Source organism: Anas acuta, chromosome Z, assembly GCF_963932015.1.
Source record: "Anas acuta chromosome Z, bAnaAcu1.1, whole genome shotgun sequence".
NCBI lineage: Eukaryota > Metazoa > Chordata > Aves > Anseriformes > Anatidae > Anas > Anas acuta.
This window is the reverse complement of record NC_089017.1, coordinates 67635869-67656710: the sequence shown is the minus strand read 5'-3', so window position 1 is coordinate 67656710 and position 20842 is coordinate 67635869. Positions and strand designations below refer to the sequence as shown.

The 20842-nt window shown below is 41.4% G+C and overlaps 1 long non-coding RNA gene across 1 annotated transcript; it reads right to left on the bottom strand.

Annotated features, from left to right (window-relative positions):
* Positions 1–829: 829 nt before the first annotated feature.
* LOC137848480 (uncharacterized) lies at positions 830–18982 on the bottom strand. The gene is made up of 4 exons (XR_011091378.1): positions 17727–18982; positions 5931–5986; positions 3034–3162; positions 830–879 (listed from the first exon to the last, which is right to left on the bottom strand). It is a non-coding gene; the product is annotated as an uncharacterized lncRNA (long non-coding RNA).
* Positions 18983–20842: the final 1860 nt, after the last annotated feature.

Below are 20842 nucleotides of genomic sequence, written 5' to 3'. Positions count from 1 at the left end.
TCACACTCGGAGAAAGGAATCTCAAAAGCATTGATCTGATTTATGGAGCTGATTTATAGAGGTGACTGACCCTAGGCTAGGTTACTTTTCTCATGTTAGCCTGTTAGATCAGCATTTGGTTGAATTTCACGGAACGGTCCAGCTGTGTCCCTCCAGACCCAACACCATCATCTCTCTCTGTCAGAGGGTCGCTCAAAGCCAACATTCAGGACCAGCTTTACTTGACTCCGGTTTGAAAACAAGCTCATGGTATCATGGCAAAGTGAGTAACCTTCCCTGAGTGTAAGCCTGCATATCATTCAGTGCACCACAGCAAAGGGCTCCTCAAGCCAGCTGACACTGAAGACCAGGAGGAGCTGCACAGGGAATCAGCATGGAGTAACGACAGCAACTTCTCTTTCCTCACAGATGTTGTCCTTCTCCGTCTACATGACCCAACCATCCAAAGCAGGAAGAAATCCCAGCTTTTGCACTCCCGTTCTCACCTGTGCCTCTTATTAGCAGGAGTAGGGCAGAATAGCAAAGCCTCGTCTTGCATTCTGTTTATTGGCAAAACTAAGCTACCATGCCAAGCTATGTCCAAGAAAGACTTCGCAATTGTCGCTTGTCACAAGGAAGGCAGGCGCAGTTGTCATTCCATGTGCTAGCAAAAGTATCAAAGTATTTTTGCCAATTACATTCCTTTCTGGAGTTCCCTGAGGTACTGCTATGTAAGAGACATTGAATGAAACACTTTTTAAGTCTATCAAAGTTGCTACCTAGCAGGAATGCACAACTCAAATAATTCTTAGCAAAGAAAAAAAATTAGCAAATCTGCTAGAAAACTAGTACCTTAGATACCCTTTCAGCCCGTTTTCCTTTAATACTTGTAGAATTTATCTGTGAACATTAAGAGAAAAAATGTTAAGAGAACAAACTCACTAGTACATACAGTGGTTTCCAATTTTCATGTTACAATTAATGTTTCATCATAAAAATTCTGGGATAAAACTGTGGCCTTAATAAATGCACCATGCTAAACTAATAAGCTATCTCTGAGAAAAAAAAAATATGATCCCTTTTGTGATTTTAATGGAAGCATTCATTCCATGGAGCCTTTCATTCATTTATAGATTTGTTTTCACTAATGGGATACATTTCAAGTCACATTTACCCTTGCCTACTGCCAAGTCATGGTACATTGTCTTCTGCATTTCAGAGGCAATGTTCCTTCATTGGGTAACAGTTTCGTTAGGTTAAGAAGTCCCACCAGCAAACAAAACCTTAGGAAGCACTGTCCCAGCTTGTGTTTCCTCCGTGCAAATATGTCCTCCTAGTGTGAAAGCCCTGCATTAGCACTGGTAACAAAGGAGCAGGAGCCAGTGCAATATACATGGGTGTCATCGCTGACATCAACAGTCCAAGAAATACAGCGTGTTACAAAGGAGGACCTGAGCTGTAGCCAGGTGTATTTTCTCTAAGCCCTGGACAAAGCTAAGGATGGATTTCTGCTTCTTGGTCTCACATCAGTGTCTGTATTGCATGCACTTTACCCAGAAAAGTAAATTTTGCCCTTGATACAGCACTTTTAATGATGAAAGGAGCCATAACTGACCTTTCAGCTAAATTTTGCCCTGTGCAGACTGATGGGGACAGTACACTAAAAACTTATAACTTGATTTTTTGTGGCACACATATTTTCTTTAAAAAAAAAAATAAAAGAGTCAATTTCTTCCATCCTGTCTCCTAGCAAAGCCCCTTTGTTCTGTCTCCTCTAGGCTACAAGAGCAGCTTGCAGCTGCTCTTTTAAACTGGCTTAGCTGAAGTTTCTGAATCTTTCTTTTCTCAGCAGAGTCAGGTTCCCATGGAAACACTGGGCAAAACAATGCAAAGCCTGCTGGAGAGCCGCTGGAGTCCCAGCTCTGTGTGGAGCTTTGTGGCTGCATTGTCAATCTGCAAGGGCTGATGCTTGAAGTGCTCAGGCTAAACTGTTAGGGAACAAGCAAATTATGGCAGGCAAACTTTTGGAATAAAAACTATAGACAGACCTACACATTTCTGTCTAGCATGATGGCATCATTTAAGGCTGACTGCTAAAATGTATGCTTTTTCCCTCATTATCCTGTGTGTTCTTATAATTCTAAGAACAAGCAAATTTTCCTCATTTCCATAGCAACACCCATTAGCAAGATGGAGCTGCTCCGCTCAGTCTTTATTGCCGCTGATTTCAGCCACAAAGCTTCTTTTGAAATTAACAGTGAAGAGGGAGTATCCAGTCCCCAGTCCATATTTCTGTGCCTCTCATGTGATAAGCAGTTTGGAAACAACAAGAACTCCTTCCAGCGATTACATTACTCTGTCAAAACATCAAGAAAAATTGAACATGTCCAGTCCTGATTTTTTATATAAATAACCCTAGCAATGGTAACCTCATTTTTTGGTATTACAAAGACCTGGGCTCCATATGATCCAGCTATAAGTCAGGCATGTCTACGTCCGCTGAATAAATTCAACATTAGGGTCCTTCAGTTCTGTCCCTTTCCCTGAGTAAAACAATTCATCTGTATTTATGGTCTTCACAAGAGCTGGGCCACAGCTGTATGGGGGCTGGTTTGATGTCCCTCAGTGTGAGTTTGTGGATGCTGGGTGTCCATTTCGTACTACGAACATTTAAACCTGGGTCATAAATCCTCTGGCAGAGGAGTTCCTGGGGACTGCAGCTACAGGACTGGTGGTATCTTGGTGGTGCGTGGTTTATGTCAGGTTTACGCCACGGAGTGCCTCAGAGTTCAGGTGTCACCACTGTGACAGTGGCATCAGCTGACAATGCAGTGCAGGGTGTCCTTAATACTGATCCCTTCAGCCAGCTCTGCATTACTCAGAGAATGATCTACAGGTTAATTCAGGACAAGAATGGCTGCCTTTGTTCATAACATAAACAATGAAACTCTAACCAGTGGACAAAACTCTGAAAAGTATGCGGCTGGCTGCTCAAGAAGGGAGGATTGCACAGTTCTTTAAGAACGGCAGGCATAAACACCCCAGAAAACTCACCCGCAGGCACGTGGAAAGGAAGCCAAGAGAAGACCGGCTCTCACTGTTCTTCTTAGCTGCTAATTACATTGTGGGTAATGCATAGGAACTCCAGCCGTGGATGGGATTTCCACAGTGATTGATGTTGCACTGACAAGGGATAGAAAGACAGCCCTTAATGCTTGTAGTGCTGTACATCATGCAGCTAGGAGTGACAGACAATAAATCTGTTTAACTTAGAGATCAGGATAAGTTATTGTTCCTCTCTACTGCTTTCCTTATTGTGTGCTTACTAAAATACTTCTTTCTAATACTCAGTCTAATATTTCTGGGCAATCCTTCTCCATCCTCCAACAGCACAAGATTGTTGGAGATAGGCTAGGTAAATGACAGGCTGCCATTTGATTTAGCAGCCAGCCAGCCTTGTGCAGTTCCCTTTTTATTCTGAGGAATGCAGCTGTTGCTGGGGTCAGGGGCTTGGAGAATGACACTCAGGCCATGCCTGTTAGCTTCTAGTAATGATCCGAAAGTGCAAACAGAAAAGATAAGGGCTTGTTGTCTGCTGCCTGAGGTCCTCTGACTGCATTACACACGGGCTGCTAAGGAGATGGTCCTAATGTCACTGGTGTCCTCAAGTCTTTCAGCTGGCGGTCATCAGCAGCCTGTCACGAACCCACATTTCTTGAGGCAGTAAGCGGAGCACAGAGGGCCTCTCAGTCCCTCACACACGGGAGAAACTGATGGATTCTGATCCAGGTGGAGATTTTCCACATTACAGATGCTTTTATGGTCACTAAGTGTGAATATCATGACCTAACCCGTACCATGGACTTCTCTAAGATGAGAGGCAGCAATGAAAGCCGCATTATCCTGGTATCTGCAAGGACTGCAGGTAATCATCTCCAACCATTACCGGGCACATTGGTACACTGCACAGAGCGCTGTGGTTCTGCAGGCACAGCTACTTAAAACACCTCGACATCTGACAGCAGATTGTAAGGCTTGCCCAAGCTCCTGGGGTGGCCACGGAGCATCCCATGATGTTTCCCATGCCAGTGCATGTTGCTGTAAGTGCTTCGTGCTGAGAAAATACAGGAGCTGCACTAGAAGTTGCACAGGCAGTGAGAGCATTTCAAACTGTGTTGTCATACAATCTCCCCACCACAAGATGGGAAAGAATATGGGAGAGATGGTGGAGAGATACCAAGTGCACCATGCTACTGGAGCAGCAAAGTACAAAGCCAGTAAAGGCTACTCTTATTAGCAGAAGTGATAATTTTTATCAGCATGCCCCAGCAGAAGAGTTGCTCACTGTGCTGTTCTGCAGTGCTCTAAGTGAATCCTGGATGGACTCTCTGAAAATCACTGGGTGTGTGATCTCCATATAAGCTCTTCTTTACTTATGAAAAAGCATGCTGTGATGAATCTTGCTCTGTTATTCTGCAGGTAATAACAAGGAGCAGCTATGATACTAGGCTGAGGATCAGTGACAGGATGCCTTGCATCTTTTATTTTTCACGAATTCCCACCCTGTTTTTCCTTCCATATTGCATACAGGTTTTACGTCACTGGTGTCTGGGCTAAAAGACGCCATGTTTGTAAATATCTTCTTGATTTGTTTTCAGTACTCTTGCTATAGCAAGAGCTTTACACTTATAAGCACGTATTTTCTGCTTCCTTGGAGAATTTCTACCTTTAGAGTGGGTTAAGAAATCCTGCAGCTTTCTGCAGAGTTTGTCTGGGATGTCCAAGTCACAGGTACACAGCTTCGCGGGATCTGTCATCCCTCTGCACTCCACCTTCTGCAGTTATAACAATCCCATAATTGAGGCTTAAAGAGAGACCATACACAAACTGCTGAAGCATTGGCCTTCTTTTTGCTTTGGGTGTTGCTAATTCCTGACCAAACGTTCCTGATCAGACCCACAGCTGTTTCCAAAATAAGAATTTATCCAGGTGTCTCCAACATGTTGGTAAACTGACCAGACATAAAATCCTATGAAGACAGGCTGAGGGAGTTAGGCTCAGCCTGGAGAAGAGAAGGCTCTGGGGAGAACTTACAATGGCCTTCCAGTGCCTAAAGAGGGCTACAGGGAAGCTGGGGAGGGACTCTTTGTCAGGGAGTCGAGGCATGAGACACATCAGACAGTGAATATTTAATTGTAAAGGGCACTCTTAATTGTAAGAATGGTGCAAAAAGGACTCTTCTCTACCTAGAAATGCAAGCTGCATGACAGGACTGTGAAGCTACCATGCTTTCTTTCACCTAAGATATTGTACAAATTATTAAAAATGTCAACGGATTGGACATTCCATGTTTCCCATTTGTCATCTTCAGAAATCATCTGAATGAGACTGATCAGTTTGAACAGATCTGTGTTCCCCTCAGAGGCCAGTCTACCTTTATGATTACATGAGTTGTGCTCCTGCTGAAGTCACCGATGTTTGTTTGTAAAAACACCACAAAACTCAGGCAGCAGAAAGCTCATCCTCTGGACAATTTCCAAGCTGAAGTTGTCCTCAGGAAGAATGTTGCATAAAAGCAGTACAAAGCATGGGAAGAAATCACGGAAGTTCATTGCAATCACTGGTGATTATCATTCATTGCAATGTGTTTGCTACATCAAATTAGTTTGGTGGTTTTACAGTTAGGATCCAGTTTTAGCACTCCGTGTTATTTGCATAATAATGCTACAAGCCAATTGCACCAGAAAGTACTTCTGCTGATGAAATCTAATTATATGGGCTTCGGCTTCAATGGAGCCCTTTAGTGTAAAGCTTGTTCTGTGGACAACAGTGAAACTGCCTTTATGCTTACACCTGCCAATGCTGTTTAAATCAAGTCACTGTTTTTCTTGTTCTTCCCCTTTCCACAAGAAAATGGCCAATTAAACAAAGAGAAAAGTGCAGAAACCCACCTTTTCCCCTTTATGCTAGAGGGTGTATTCGTTTATGACACATCTTCTCAGTCACTCTGTGCAAAGGAAAAAAAAAAAGAATAATCAGCTAAAATATAGAACAATTGATAGGCAGAGCTGGTAACCTTACAGGGGGATTTTTTGGCAGTATCACACTAGATCAAATACGCATCATATGCTGAAATCAATGAAGGTTTGACAGTGGTGCATGTGAGTATCTTTATTGCCTATTATCCAAATACTTTTTAAAATTCTTTCCACACCTGAGCTTTGGTGTTATTTGTTCTTGTCTGCCTGAACAGAATACTATATGGAGTAGTACTTGGAACAGCTTTAATTTAGAAGTACCCAGAAGGAACAAAATTTTTTTTTAGATATAAAGGAACAGAACACAATTCAACTTATAACAGCAAGTCCAAAGCTTGAAGGAGCAGAAAAGTTTCCTCCCAAAGGTGCGATAAATGCACCACTTGAAGGAAACAGGATAAACAAGTAAAACTGCACAGGCTGCCTAGAAGGAACTGTGCCTTGTGTTTCTCACGCTGGCTGAAAGTAATGGGCACCAACAAAGAAGCAGTGCTACCAGGGTATTTTAGGTGAACTATTTATCAACAACAACAACAAATCAGACTGTTTTGCTCCAAGTAGCTCTGTTAAGTGTTGCTGCTCAGGGACACCAGCTGGGAATTCTCTGCATCAGGCTGTTCTAAGGCAGCGTGAGCTACTTCATCAAGTTAGCTCTTGGAGCAATCGTGACTTTAAAACTAAAATTTTATTTTGTATTAAACTATGAAGGTAGTCTTCCACTCAATGCAAGAGTATTATTTTGAAGTGGGGAGGCAAATTTGGTTCACTAAGCAGCGTGAAATGTCAGTTTGCAGAAATTTTTACTCAACTCAAACCAGCAAAGCTTAAACCGAAGATTTCCTATTTTGTGTCTTGAGCTAGCTTCAAAAGGGAAGCCACTCTGAAAACAACATGTAATAACAAGTAAGAATAATTTGCTATATTCAACCGAATCTGAACCTTTTATCTATAAATCAACCTTGATTCAGAATTTGTAGTAGTTATTACTTTTTATTACCCAATCATTTGCATGGCAATAGCACACAGGAGTCCCAGTCAAACTGTTTTCATATTCAGCCTTTTTTCACTTGATCCTTTTTCATTTTCCAAGATACACTGGAGGCTGAAACCAAAAGTACATGGGGAAAAAGCACTTGTCACTTTTGATCAGAATAGAAACAAGAAAAAGTAAGTCACAGATCTGATGAAATTTTCCAGTTCATTTCAGGATCAGTCAGATAATTTTCCAAGGGTGATTTTTTCCTCTAAACCACCCACGTGTGTTTCTCCCACTGTTAATTTGAAGTACCTACCGTGCAGAAAAAGGACACAAGATCTGCCTTTCTGACTGCTGTAATATGTTCCAAAGCTTGGAGGCCCTTGCAGCAAAGTTAGGATAAAAAATCTGTATCTAAGGGGGATCTTGGAAACAAGTAAAGAAACGACAAAACAAATGCTATAATAGTATCTTATTTCTTAGTAATGCATATTTGCCACAGACAGCAAGAAAAGGTCTCTCCTTACAGAGTTAGTATTACTAAGAACTGGATCCTATGTAATCACTGTGAGGACCTACACCTAGCTACTAATTAACAAGTTCTTCCACTTTCCTCTGAAGTTTCTGGTGCTGAACATTTTCAAAACATGGCTAACATATTATCATTATGGCAAATTCTTTGTAAAAATAATGTTTCTTCTCCAGCCTTTCTGGGACGTTCCTGGAAAAGGAATTGGTGGACTCCAAGTTTGGATAGAGAAAAAAAAATATGAGTATTTACTTCCTACAAGACAAGGAATTCATGTTCCTAAAAGTGAAGCAAAGCAGATAGGCAGAAAAAAAAAAAAAAAAAAAAAAACTTGGCTAACACATGTAGAAATCCAGAAACCTGTATTCCTCATCTGCCCAGCACTCTGCACTTTTGCATTGTCATTGTACAATGACATGACAGGTACAATGTACAGGTCATTACCAATGTACAGGTAATTTGTACAAGGTACAAATCAGCTACAATGGGAGACAAAATACTATTTTTCTGCTGAAGACAGTTTTGCTAATTCCTTTATTGACTTTGTTGAGCACAAAGTGTTAACAGTGGTATAAAATTTTATGTCCTGTCTATAATGTTCAAAATCAGGTTGTGTAACACACCTGGGGCAGAAGACTGCAGGTGGAGGTGGTATTTTAAAATTTGGGTTCACCTCTCAGCTCTGTCATTAAGTTCCTATTACATGTCCTGCTTGCACTTGTCCACGATGATATACCCTGAGGATATTACCACTAGATATCCAGTGCACCATGAGGGTTTGTGAATGAAAAATTGCTCTAATTTCTTGAATATCTGTGGATGGAAAAGGTTATAGAAACAGAAAATAAATGTATGTAATTTGTGGGGCAGGGTGATTACAAACCATTTGGCTGAGAATACTCCAGAGAAGCATGTGAGACTATGAGAGAAGGAGATTAATTGTGCCTTGCCTCTCAGTTTGTTTTAATAAATTCAGTTTACACTTGGTGGACTGTGGCATGTTTGTACAAAACTAGTGTGTTTGCCAAGAACTTTTGCATGCAGAGAATAAAAATGATTCCTGGAACGTCAGAAATTATCAGTCATAAGAAGGCCCACATATAGAAGGGCTTTTTGTAAACAACTGGGCATTTTAATTATTCCTCTTTTCCTGAGCTTTGTCAAGATTAAAGAAGAATACAGAAAATGGTTATTTGGGAAGAGAGAGAGAGAGAGAGAAACGTGTTTGAGATGCACCATGATGCTTTATGCTGCACTCACAGCACAGAGATGTTTGGAATTGATTGCCCCAACTTGTGACTGCAGCATCACGGTCTGACCTTACAGCTCTCCTTGGCACAAGGAGCATCCTGCACGGCCACTCAGCACCTCTGCAGTAAGCCTTGGAGTGTCAGCAGTGGGATTTGCCTAAAACTACAAGACAGGCTCTTAAGTCGCACAATGGCAAAAATATTCCCTCGTTTTTTTCTGCTTCTAGGTTTCAAAGCCATGCTCATTTAGGACACTTCTTAGGCTGAAATCTTGAGAGCTGGAAATGTCTAAATAGAAACTGTGATTATTCTGTAAACACTTGAAACTAGAATCTGTAGGAAGGAAAAACAACATCTCTGAGAATGCTGAGATCTAAAATGCTGCTTGTAGCTATTTACCACTTCCTAGAGATCCAAACTGCCTGAGGATACTGCTTCACAGACCTTTAACTTAGCAGAGAGGTTGTCTTTCAAGGTTGCCTGATTCTCCCATTCCCCAAACCCTCACTGCAGTTCACTGGTCCTACATTTGTATTTGTAGCACAGCTTCTTGGGGCCAAGCTATAAATCAGTACACCAAAGTGGTTAAATGTTAAAAATAAGCTAGTTTTCTCTGTAACATCATTTTTCACCCATATATCTCTGGTAAAGACAGAGATAGAGACAGAGAGAAAGATAGGGATAGAGAAGAGACGGAGGTCTATGAGACAGTTTCTGATTTTTTCAGCAGTTGGTTTAGACTGGATCGTTTTTATCTTTGACTTTTCTACAAGAAAAATAAGATAAGGAGTTTCTTTTCTGACGCAAGAGAGAGAAGCACTGGGAGGAAGCAATGGAAGCAGCAATGAAGCCAGAGAAAACAGATGACATTTACTTAAAAGTTCTCATTATCTAAGACAAAAAGAGAAAATAAAGCTACGCTATTCAGCATCTCCAGATATTAAAATAAAAGTAAAGAAACAAACAGTGATCAATATAGGCTTTCACAGTTATTGTGTACAAGAATCCCATTGCAATAAGTCTTACAGCAAAACATATTTTTCATCATTTGTAGGGCATATGAGTCTATACACAAGTTCCTAAAAGCTATTAATAGAGAGTCCCAAGGAAACTGCCTGCTTTTCCTCTTGAGACCAGTGCAAATTTAATTAGTTAGGTGCAGAGTAATTACTCTGAGATTAGCTTCTAATGAACACAATGTATGAAAAGCTGCTCCTTACTGACAACTGCCATCTACCAAGACCTGAGTTTGGACTTCTTTCACAAGCTGCCAGCAGGCTCACCATCAGAAGTGATGCAGCTCTCCAGACGAGCTGCAGACCGACTCTCATGACAACAGCTATCACTTTTTTAGTCATCCAGGGTCAACTCTAACCACTTTTCTTAAACAGACAAACAAAACAGACTAAACACTATGCCAGCTTGTGGGAAATAATCAATGACTTTTTTTTTCCTGTCTCTCTAGAAAGAGAGTAAGTGGTAGGTACATTCACAGTAACACTTTCCCCTTTTGCAGTCTGAACTCACCTTAGCCTTGATAGCATGGATCACAAAAGGACATACTGTGTATGCACTTTAAAACAAGGAGTTCAGAAGAAAGTTTATCTTTGATCCACAGTAGGGAAATGAATAATCTCCCCACGCTTGCAGTTTGTCAGCAGAACACAAAGGAAGAAGACACTTTTGTGATTCAGATCAAAAATTACAGAAATATGAGTATTTTTTCTTAATTTCACAAATTATATTTCCTGTGCAGCCTTGAGCAAATTATGTAAAATATTGTCTCTGAGGAGGGTTCTTTTCCATTTTTCTCATACAGAAATAATGGCAATTGATTTTCCTCGCAAGGTTATTTTAAGGTTAAATTAATTAATTTTCCTAAAGTCATTTGAGAGTAGCTGCTTATCTTGTCATTTAAAAATAATTAAGAGAAGCTAGTTTTCAAAGAGGCCTTAAGCTTGACCTCAGTGATACAACACTAACACAGAGGCAATAACGATTGTGATGAAGTGCAGACCTGCCTGGGAAGCTCAAAGCAGCTTTCTCAGGTGCTCATAACTGCATGGTTTTGGCAGTCCAGATCCCATATGAGCTGCAGTTCCTAAATTTTAAAAGCAATATGGCATTGATTCACTGAACAAATGGTCACACTAGCTTGGCTCTCCCAAAGAGGTGAAAGAAGTACTCCTCTCTAAAACACTCGTCACAGTACTAATCAGGAGTCATTGCAAATTACTTTCATTTTCTATACATCAGGTACGTAACACTCACCAGATTTCAAGTGTTGTATTGACACTTGCTTCAGCTGAGAAAAAAAAAAAAAAAATTGTTTATTTTGCACTTTTGGATTACATGGGATGTTTACCTGATAGAGATGTTCATTCACCTGTAGCAGATTTTCCTCTCACTCAGATAAACATTACATGGGGAAAATAAGTGAGAATATATTAGCTATCTGTTGCTTGCACCAAGCCCTTTCACTTCCATAGCCTGACCTGATGGCCCCGTTTTTAACCAATTTCCCATACTTCTGTTCAATGGTCATGTTTATGGAGAAGTAGTAAAAATAATTATATTTCCTGTTTTTTCTAGCAAGGCTCATTTTCTGTTTCCAGGAAAGTTGCTTTACATTAGCATGGTTCTGCCTCCTGTCTGTGAAAGAGAGCTTCCTACATAAAACATTTCCAAAAGATTTTTGCAGTTGGTAATTTCTCAAATAAAAGGATTTCCAACTCTTCCCCTGTGTGATCACTCAGTCCCCAGTCTGAAAGACGTCATTATGAAGAAATGTGTTTCCTGACAATCCACCTACATGCTCAGTTTATCTAGTTACACTTTATTGTACCATGAAAATAAAGTGTTTCCTGGTCCTGCAGCCCTAAGCAAAAGGCCTGATAAGGCCTGCTAATACCTATGAATATTATTAGAACTACAAGACCAGACTTGAATGGAAATATTTCAATAAAGCTGTTAAAAATTAATTTTTCATAGTGTTCCAAAGACTAGCAAATCAGGCTTTGTATATGTCTGCAAATCAGACTTCATACATAGCACCTAACTAGGGAATCAGGAATCTTTTTTTCTTTACTTCTTGTGTTTATATGTTCACATTCTTTTAACCGATTAAGAAATGATTTTCCTGTCCGATCACTATATGGTTTTCAGCTTAATCTTTCCCATTTCTTTGAAACTCTGTACTCATTTACTTGAATCTCAGAAATTGAGTGTTTATTTATTTATTTATTTATGGGTAAAAGGAAGACAATAAGCTATAAACATTGTTTTACAGGAAAATGTACTAATAAGTTTGTGGGTTGTTTTGTTTTGTTTTGTTTTGTTTTGTTTTAACAATAGTATCATTTTATCAGCCTTTTAGCCCTGTATCCTTTAGCTTCCAGTATTCCCAGTTTTATGCAGTTTTTGTGCACAATCCTACAATGAAATATAGATTTCTGATGGGATCAATCCTGAACTAAAATGATACACAGACTGAGAACAATGGAGCACACCTGAATGTGTGCATTTTTGGCCACCTAATTTACCTCTTGCCAACACATGCTTCTTTAGGTAAGATTTTACTTTTTTTAATAGAGACTACTATACTCCATTCAAAGATGAGCGTAGTTCTACTCCAATTTAAAGATGAGCGAAGGGCTTAAATTCAGAAAAAATAAAAATAAAAAAAAAAATCTTGAGGCCAGTTTAAACTGTATGACAGTATCTTTTCTTACAGTTTTGTAATGGGGTTCTAATCTCCACCATAGCCCTTCAAGTGTTCCTTAATATACAGATAAAAATAAAAAGACATACCTGCAATTGAAAGCTCCTATGAAAGCAGATTTTTTACAGACTTTAGTTATTTTACAAGCACTTATGCAGCCTAAGCCTCCTCCTATATAGAACAATAACAGACTAACTAAAAGCATAGGAATAAATATTAGAAAAACAAATAGGTAAATAAAAGATAGGTACTCAACATCACTGATCTTCATTTCTTCCTTTATTGATACTGAACAGTGTTTAAGCCTGGATGTATTACCATCTCCAGGCATACCTGTGTGGTCATCTGACCAGTATGGAGGAAATTAAGATTTTCATGATTTGAGCATTATATTTGTAATGATACAAAAAAACTACCTCTAGAGCTCAAACACCGTCTGTGGGTACTGTAGGGTTCCAGGGACTGCACAGTTACTCTCTGTAAAAAACCTTACCAGTCTGAGTTGTGCTCAGCTGAGGTGTTTGGAACTTGTGTCATAGAATAATTTATATTGGAAAATGCTTCTCTAGATCTTCTATCCAACCCCTTCTCAAAGCAGGAGCAAGTTGCCTGGGGTCTTGTGTTTTGAGTAACTCCAAGAACAGTGATCCTACAAGTTCTGTGGACACCTGTGCCAGTGTTTGATCACCCTCATGGTGCAAAAATTTTCTTCTTACATTCACCTGAAATTGAACAGCATGTTAATGGAGATACAAGGATGATGTCTTTTACTGTCCAGAAAACAGACCGGACAGTCCATCTTGGCTACAGAAGATATATGATGGAGCACTGTCAGAGGGTGGAGAGCACAGAGTATTGCTCCTTATCAGGAACAGCTATCCAAATAGCTCTGAGGATCAGCTTCCACCAATCATCTTACAAAAATACTGTGTCTATATTATGTCTTTATTTCAGCTAGAATAGAAGTCAGCAGGATATGACAGCATCCTTTGGCCTTTGTATTTGTCTAAATACACTCGTGTTTCCAAGGTGCATCCTAACTCAGACAGCTCCCAGGTGTTAGGCAAAAAAACAACAACAACAAATACCAAGAATGCAGCATTAAAATGGAAAACCCCATAATCTGATCTGAAGACTGGAACTGCAGTTGAAATGTCTCAGCTAGACACCCTGAAAAATAAAGAACTTTGTTGACAAGAAATAGACTTCATGCGAAGGCTCAAGCAGGCTTTTTCAGGCAAATCTGTCATCTTACTTCACCAGAGCCTAAAGGCCATTTTCCCCAGGGGAAGAAAGGCCTCGGGCTTCCTAACACTGTTAATGTGTTTGCAAAGAACAAGCAGAGCCTTCTGCTTTTACCACAGATGTGCTGCATTGTCCCTTGAGCCTCAAGACACTGCACAATAAAAGTGGCCTCCAAAAGGCCAAAGAGACGGCCAATGGAGAAGGCCAATGGAGAAGAAAATTTCTCCTTCTGCATACACAAGCAAAAACAATGAGCAGAAGGTTGTGCTGAACCGTGGTTCACTTCTTTTACATCCTGAAATGGAAGGCAGCCAATGAACATTTGTGTAGAAAATGCCAAGCTACTCACTAACGTATTGGCTGGGACCTAATCTTAAAACTAGCCATAATAAAAGATCCTATCAAAGACAAACAAATGAAAACAAGTGTACAGAATTTCAAATGCCAGTGCCTCTTTGTCCTTGACCCTCCTCATGTGCGCTGTTTTCATCATGTGCATGCCACCGTTCTACTGTCAGCACTCCACCTCTGAGCCTCCCCAGGGAATGCACGTTAATTCTGTTTCCCCCAGGACATCTATGAAAGCCTTCATTTGTTAACCTATTTCTGGAAATACTAAGTACACTTATTATTATTTGTGCCATATCTGAAGCTGTTTGACAAATTGTAGCTGTTCTGTAATTATTTTCCTTTTCGTTCTATTGAAGGTGCATGGCAATTATTGTAACATTACTCTTGGAGAATGTGCCAGAGACTCTCATTTCAACTAAATCTTTTTTTTTTTTTTTTAAAGTTTTTGCTTACTGAAATATTTCAAGTTTAACATAGAAATCTTTTACATATGTGCCACCTTGCACATTAAATGGAAACAATGAATCGATATTCTTTCGTAATATTAATTCCTCCATTCCATCATACATGAACATTCATAAAAACTAGCTGTGTCCAATCTTTTTTTTAATAAAAGTTATAACAACTTACCTTTCTGATAGTAATTTGCTAATACTGGTTTGTAATATAACCCCATCCACCCTGATTAAAAAAAAAAAAAAAAAAAAAAAGCCAGCGTATTTGCATATTTGCTGGCATAACCAAACAGGGGAAAAAAAAAATCAGCAGAGATTCTTGTCATGTTTGCAAATGCTTTATATAGATAGAAATGTTCTCCTGTAAAGCAGAATGAGGGCTCTTTGGTTGTAGATATGCCAAATAGAACTGAATTTCCTCTAATGTTTCAAGCACATACACATTTCCTCCATCAGGAGCTCTGGATGCAGTAGCTTAAACTATCTTCGGGAAAGCAGGCACTCACACAAATACACATACATTCACATCATTCACATTCCTCTCATACATTCACATTCCACTCTCTCCCTGCATTGGCATTCTCAACCATCCTCACTGATGAGATGGAAACTAATCTTTTTTCTTTTTTCTTTTTTTTTGGGGGGAGGGCTGAGGTTGTTAACGTGACCTTTAGTGCAAGGAACCCAGGCTAGGGGGAGGAAGGAGAGAAAAGCTTCCCTTTTTGGTGACAGCTTCAGCCAAAACAAAAAACTGCATCAGTAAGTCACAATGCCATGGCATTGTAAGGAGGGCTAATTGCTGGCTGTCAGTTCTGGCCTTTCTGGGGCTGCCAGTTTCCTCCCTCAGCAAAGGGACCAACAGATGCCAGAGCTGGCACAAGGGTAGTGCTGGGACACGGGGCAAGGGCTCAACCAGGACAGTGCCAAACATGACATGCACAGGGCTAGGGATCTGGGTGCACGCCCTCTGAAGTAGCTAAGCACACTTTATTATTATTATTTTTTTAAAAAGCAATCAAAGTCACTCAGTTACTCTCTTTGGATGGTACTGTACTAGAGTACTCACCAGGATTAACACCTAAGAGACTAACTCTGTAGCTTCACAAGAGCGAAGTATACTCTGTCGTGAGTCTTGGAGCTGAGGTCTGAATTAGAATCATGGAATATCCCAGGTCAGAAGAGTCCCAAAAAGATCCTCCCTGGCTCCACATACAACCACACAAAAATCAGACCCTGTGTCTGACAGCACTGTCCAAACACTTCTTGAACTCTGGCAGCTTGGTGCTGTGCCCACTGCCCTGGGCAGCCTGTCCCAGTGCCCGACCACCCTCTGGGTGCAGACCCTTTCCCTAACCCCAGCCTGGCCATCCCCTGTCCCAGCTCCATGCCGTCCCCCTGGGTCCTGTCGCTGTCCCCAGAGAGCAGAGCTCAGCACCTGCCCCTCCGCTCCCCTCCTGAGGGAGCTGCAGGCCGTCATCAGGCCTCCCCTCGGCCTCCTCCAGGCTGAACCTTCCCAGTGACTCCAGCCACTCCTCACACGTCTTCCCCTCCAGACCCTTCACCACCTTTATAGCCCTCCTTTGAACACCCTCTAATAGTTTTATGTTCTTTGTATATTGTATTCTCCAAAATCACACAGTGCTTGTGGTGAGGCCACAGCAGCACAGAGCAGAACGGGACAATCCCTTCCCTCGGCCAGAGGCAGTGCTGGGCCTGATGCACCCCAGGGTACGGCTGCCAGAGTGGTGATTATATCTAGTGATAGAGAAGTGATTCCAACAGAATATGATCAGAGCTGATACATACTGAAAGCAGAGAGACAGCTGTGGGAAATAATACTAAGACTGAAACATACTGAAAGGGAAGAGGTAGTCCCTAACTCTGAACCAAGAAGTAAAATAGTTGAGATAGGCACTTTCCTAAATACTCAGGGGGAGAAAAAAATTGTGCAAGAAAACAAGAAAGTAAAACTCATAATATAATGGAAAAAAAAAAGAATATTAGATGGCATACCAACTGACAATACTGCACACTGGGTAAGCACACAGCCATCAAGCCTATCTTTGTGTAGCTACCATATCTAAAGTATTGTATTGAGTTATGATGCATTATTATAATTATAGTCGTTTAAACAGTGGTAATGCTTGGATAGCTTGTCCTTCAATTAAATTTTCTTCTCATCACTAAGAAAGGGGATGACTCAGTGATATGTTCACTCCAGCAAGGAAGCTCTCCTGAAAGCTTCTGACTCCCCATTCCTCCTGCCCTGCTACTCATCGTTCGTGGCTCTCCCACACCCTTAGGCTGTGCCATGAAGCTGTCTGGAGGTGCCAGAAATGATCTGGATTAAGGATTCATCTTTTTTTCCTATATGAGAGGGCTTATTTGAGAGACAGATAATTTCAGAAGCAAAGTTTATAGTTGTGTCACTCTTCCTGAGGAATGGTGATGGTAGGCAGGAATGAGCTACCAGGGTTGGAGGGGAGCTTCTCCAACCACCTTTTTGCTGCTGGAGAAAAGGTATAGTCAATTTACACACTTGTTAAATGATCGGCTGCTAGGGTAATGTTTAGCCTATATACAGATAGCATGATAACTGTCGCTATTTGAGGCCATAGTAACTAATTGATCTGCCTATCTGTTTATGTACTCATGCTCTGCCCTGTCATTGTGCTGTCTGAATGCCGTGTCACTTGACAAGCCTTACATATGTTCCGTCTTGCCAGACTAAAGGGTGGGACTCAACAGCCATTATATCTATTATAAGCAACTCCAGCAAGGCGTGTGGTAATCCCTAGGTGGGGTTTGGCCACCAACGCAGGATGGCTGGTGAGGTACCTAAGCAATACAAACAGTAAGCACTAACAAAAATAACATCATCTTACTCATGTTTTCCCCAAAAAAGAAAATACACGTTCAAGTTACCACCTTGTCAGCTTAAAGAAAAGCAGCTCCCAGGGTCAGGGTATGGTGCAGATGAACTTTTCTAATTTTCTGCTGAAGAGAGCAGCTAAATTATCCAGATGCAGCCCACCTCTCTCCTTACTACAGTGCTTTTTGCTCCTCTTCCAGTGCTCTTGCTATGAGACTAGCTTGATCACAGTTAAGCTAACAGAAAATCAGCCCTACCAAACAAGTAAGTTAACAGTTTTATCTACATTTGGCTTTCTAAACTGACTCACCTCATTCGACTCCTGCAGGGGTCCCAGCTGCTGTGCAGTGTTTACCATCCATAATCACAGCAGCAGAGGCCTGTATTAGTTACTCTGAAGTATCACCACCAGCCTAGCTGCACATAAACCAGCAAGTATTGATTTAGTTTGTCTTGGTCTGAGTAAGAGACGCAGACTTGGCAGCACTTGATCTGAAAGTAACATCTTTAAAAGCAACCAGGTGATCCTGAGAGATTGTTTTGTGGGATGACGTGGCTGCAGAACATTTGAGGAGAGACAGGACAGGAACTGAATTCCTTTAAGTTCAGAGAAACTTGCTCAGCACCTTCTGCTTGAGCACTCCTGCACTTCTGTTGAGCAGATCTCCAGTTCTGGAGGATATGAATAATCTCAGGGTGAGATTTCCTGTGATTAACCAGCTTCTTTGTTAAAAATTCATGCCTAATTTCCAGTCTGAGTTTGATTAACATTGATTTCCAGCAAGTGGGTCTTCTTGCACTGCTGGTCACTTGACAGTGGTGACTGTTCCATGTAACTATGGGAACAGAGCACTAAAGAAGTGCTTTTTAAAGCTGTTATTTTGCTATCCATCTCAAGTATCACTGATATGTTGTACATTACTGTGAATCTTTGTATTATGTCATTCAACTTCTTCCTATTGGCTCTAGGGAGAGTTTTCAGGGATAAACCATAGTGTGTCTATAGCATCTGTTGCTGTGCAAAGTCCATGCAATCACACTGATGAAAATCTGCAATGATTTTGTTTTCCTGCGAAGGGCATATTAATCTGCATGTATTATGGATTTTTCTTCATAGCCTTTATCTGATGTGCTAGATAATGGCCACAGCTGGAGAAGACACATCAGATGGTTGAGACCAGAGGGCAGGAATGATGCCGAGATGTCTATCCTTGGATGCTCAAATTGTAGGTTTTGTCTGCGGAAACTGTCAACCACATCAGCAGACATACAAGGTGCTTTTCCCTGAGGTTTGACTGGAAGGACCAGGTGGTTTTATGCTTGCTCTTTTTGCAGCTGGAAGGTAAATAATCTGTTGGATCATCTGGCAATGTCATCTAAGCAATTCGCTTATGAGGTCAGTGTGGTTTCATCGCATCGTGAGAAAAGAGAAACTAAGGAGTCCAGGCAGACTACAGTACCAATACAAGCCACCCTGGTGGTTGGTAAGGCAGCTCGTGGCTTCTCTACTGGAATCCCATCCCAAGGGGAACAGGGTATACTTATGGTGGCCTCCAAGCCTGTAAGAGAAGCTTTCTTCTCATGGCATTAAGTTTCCATGGACAAAGACCAGTTTCTCAGCCTTAGAACTGCAAAAGACATTTATGACATTCAGAGAGAGAACTCCATACAAACGCCAGAAAGGAATGTGGTAGACTGCATTTCTTATAGGTTTAGGTATTATCAAGACTTTGCAAATTATTTTCCTTTTAATGTTATGCATATAATACAGACAGATTCCTACACATGTATATGATATATAATAATAAAGAATGAATGCCCAAATTTTCCTAGAAATTAAAATCCTACAGTACCTAACAAGCTTTCATATTAGTTATGAATTAATTATGAAAAGATCTTCAACAACGTAACAAAAAATTGTGTGCTACCAACTTAGTTATCCTATAAGAATGGAAGAAATGATTAAATGAGTAAGAAGTTAAGCCCAAGTCTAGTCATCTCCTTTTCAAAGTGACTTCTGTAATCTTTCATCTTTATGGGCATCTTTTGAGAGCAGGGACCTGATGGGGAAGTACTCTGCAACTTAGATGATTACTTTCAGACCAATGCTCTTGCAAGGCTGCTTAAATGTTTGAAAGATCCCAAATAACTGTGGAGAAATAGCATGTATCTTCAAAAGTGGTCAGAAAGACAGCTACACAATTACATGGCAGTCAGCCTCTCTGTAGCTGGAGGAAGTCTTCCTGAAGAATTTTTTCTGGGCACATGAAGGAGAATGTGATTGTGGACGGCTGGTATGGATTAATTAGGGGTAACTCATGCCTGGCTGTCTTCTGTGATAAAAAAAATAGAATTGCATGTGAGGGGAAAGCAGGGGGTGTCATTTACCTTGACCTTAGCAAGGCCTGCAGCACTGTTACTAAAAAATCCTTTTACCCAGGTTGGGATGCAACAGCCTGGGCTGGTGGGCAGCCAGATGGGTAAATACCCGCTTGGGCAGCAGGCCTCAGAGGCTGGTGGATAAGGAGTCGCACCCCACATTGAGACTGGCAACCAGAGGGGCCCAAAGAGGTCTGTCCTGGGACCTGTCCTCTTTAGGATCTGTATCACTGACAAGGTGGGGAAGGTGACAGGGTGCGTTTCCATCAAGTTAGCAGATGACATCGAGTTGCAAGGACCAGACAATAATACGTGAGGGCAGGGCTGACATCTGGAGGGACCTTGATGGGCCTGACAGGATCCCCATGCACATGACACAGGACCACTCTGCAGCCCTGCTCCAGGGAAGGCAGAGCCCTGGCATGGGGATGGGGCCAGCTCCATGGAGAAGGCCCTGGGTCCTAGCAGGGAGCAGGCTGAGCAGGGGCCAGCCGTGTCCCCGATTAGCAACAAGGGCCAGCAGTGCCCAGGGCAGCGTGAACAGAGCATGGCTTTGCAGCAGAGATGGCCTTGAGGCACCTAACTGCACTCCAGTGCCTGTAGGGAGGCAATTGAGGAGCAAGGGATGGGTTCTCACAGCGATGCCCAGCAGCAGGATGAGAAATAACAGGCATAAGCTTGAAACTAAAGAGCTTCAGGCTGGAGGTGAAAAACATTTTCCCCACAAGGGCAGCCAGGCAGTGGAGCAGGTTTCCCAGAAAGATTATGCCACCTCTGCCCTTGGGTGTTCTCAAGCCACAACTCGAACAAACCCTGAACACCCTGCTTTGGTCTCACAAATGGTCCTGCTTTGGGCAGGAGGTCGAACTAGCGACCTCTAAAGGTCGCTTCAAATCTGAATGGCTCTGAATGTTTCTGTGTTGAACAATCTGAGACCTCTGTATGAAGGAAACATTACCTGTAAGCCCAAAAATTCATGTAAGATTTTTCATTCTGTGTGGTTGTCTTTGCCAGTGTACTGAGAGTGGATTGACAGCTGGAATTGCT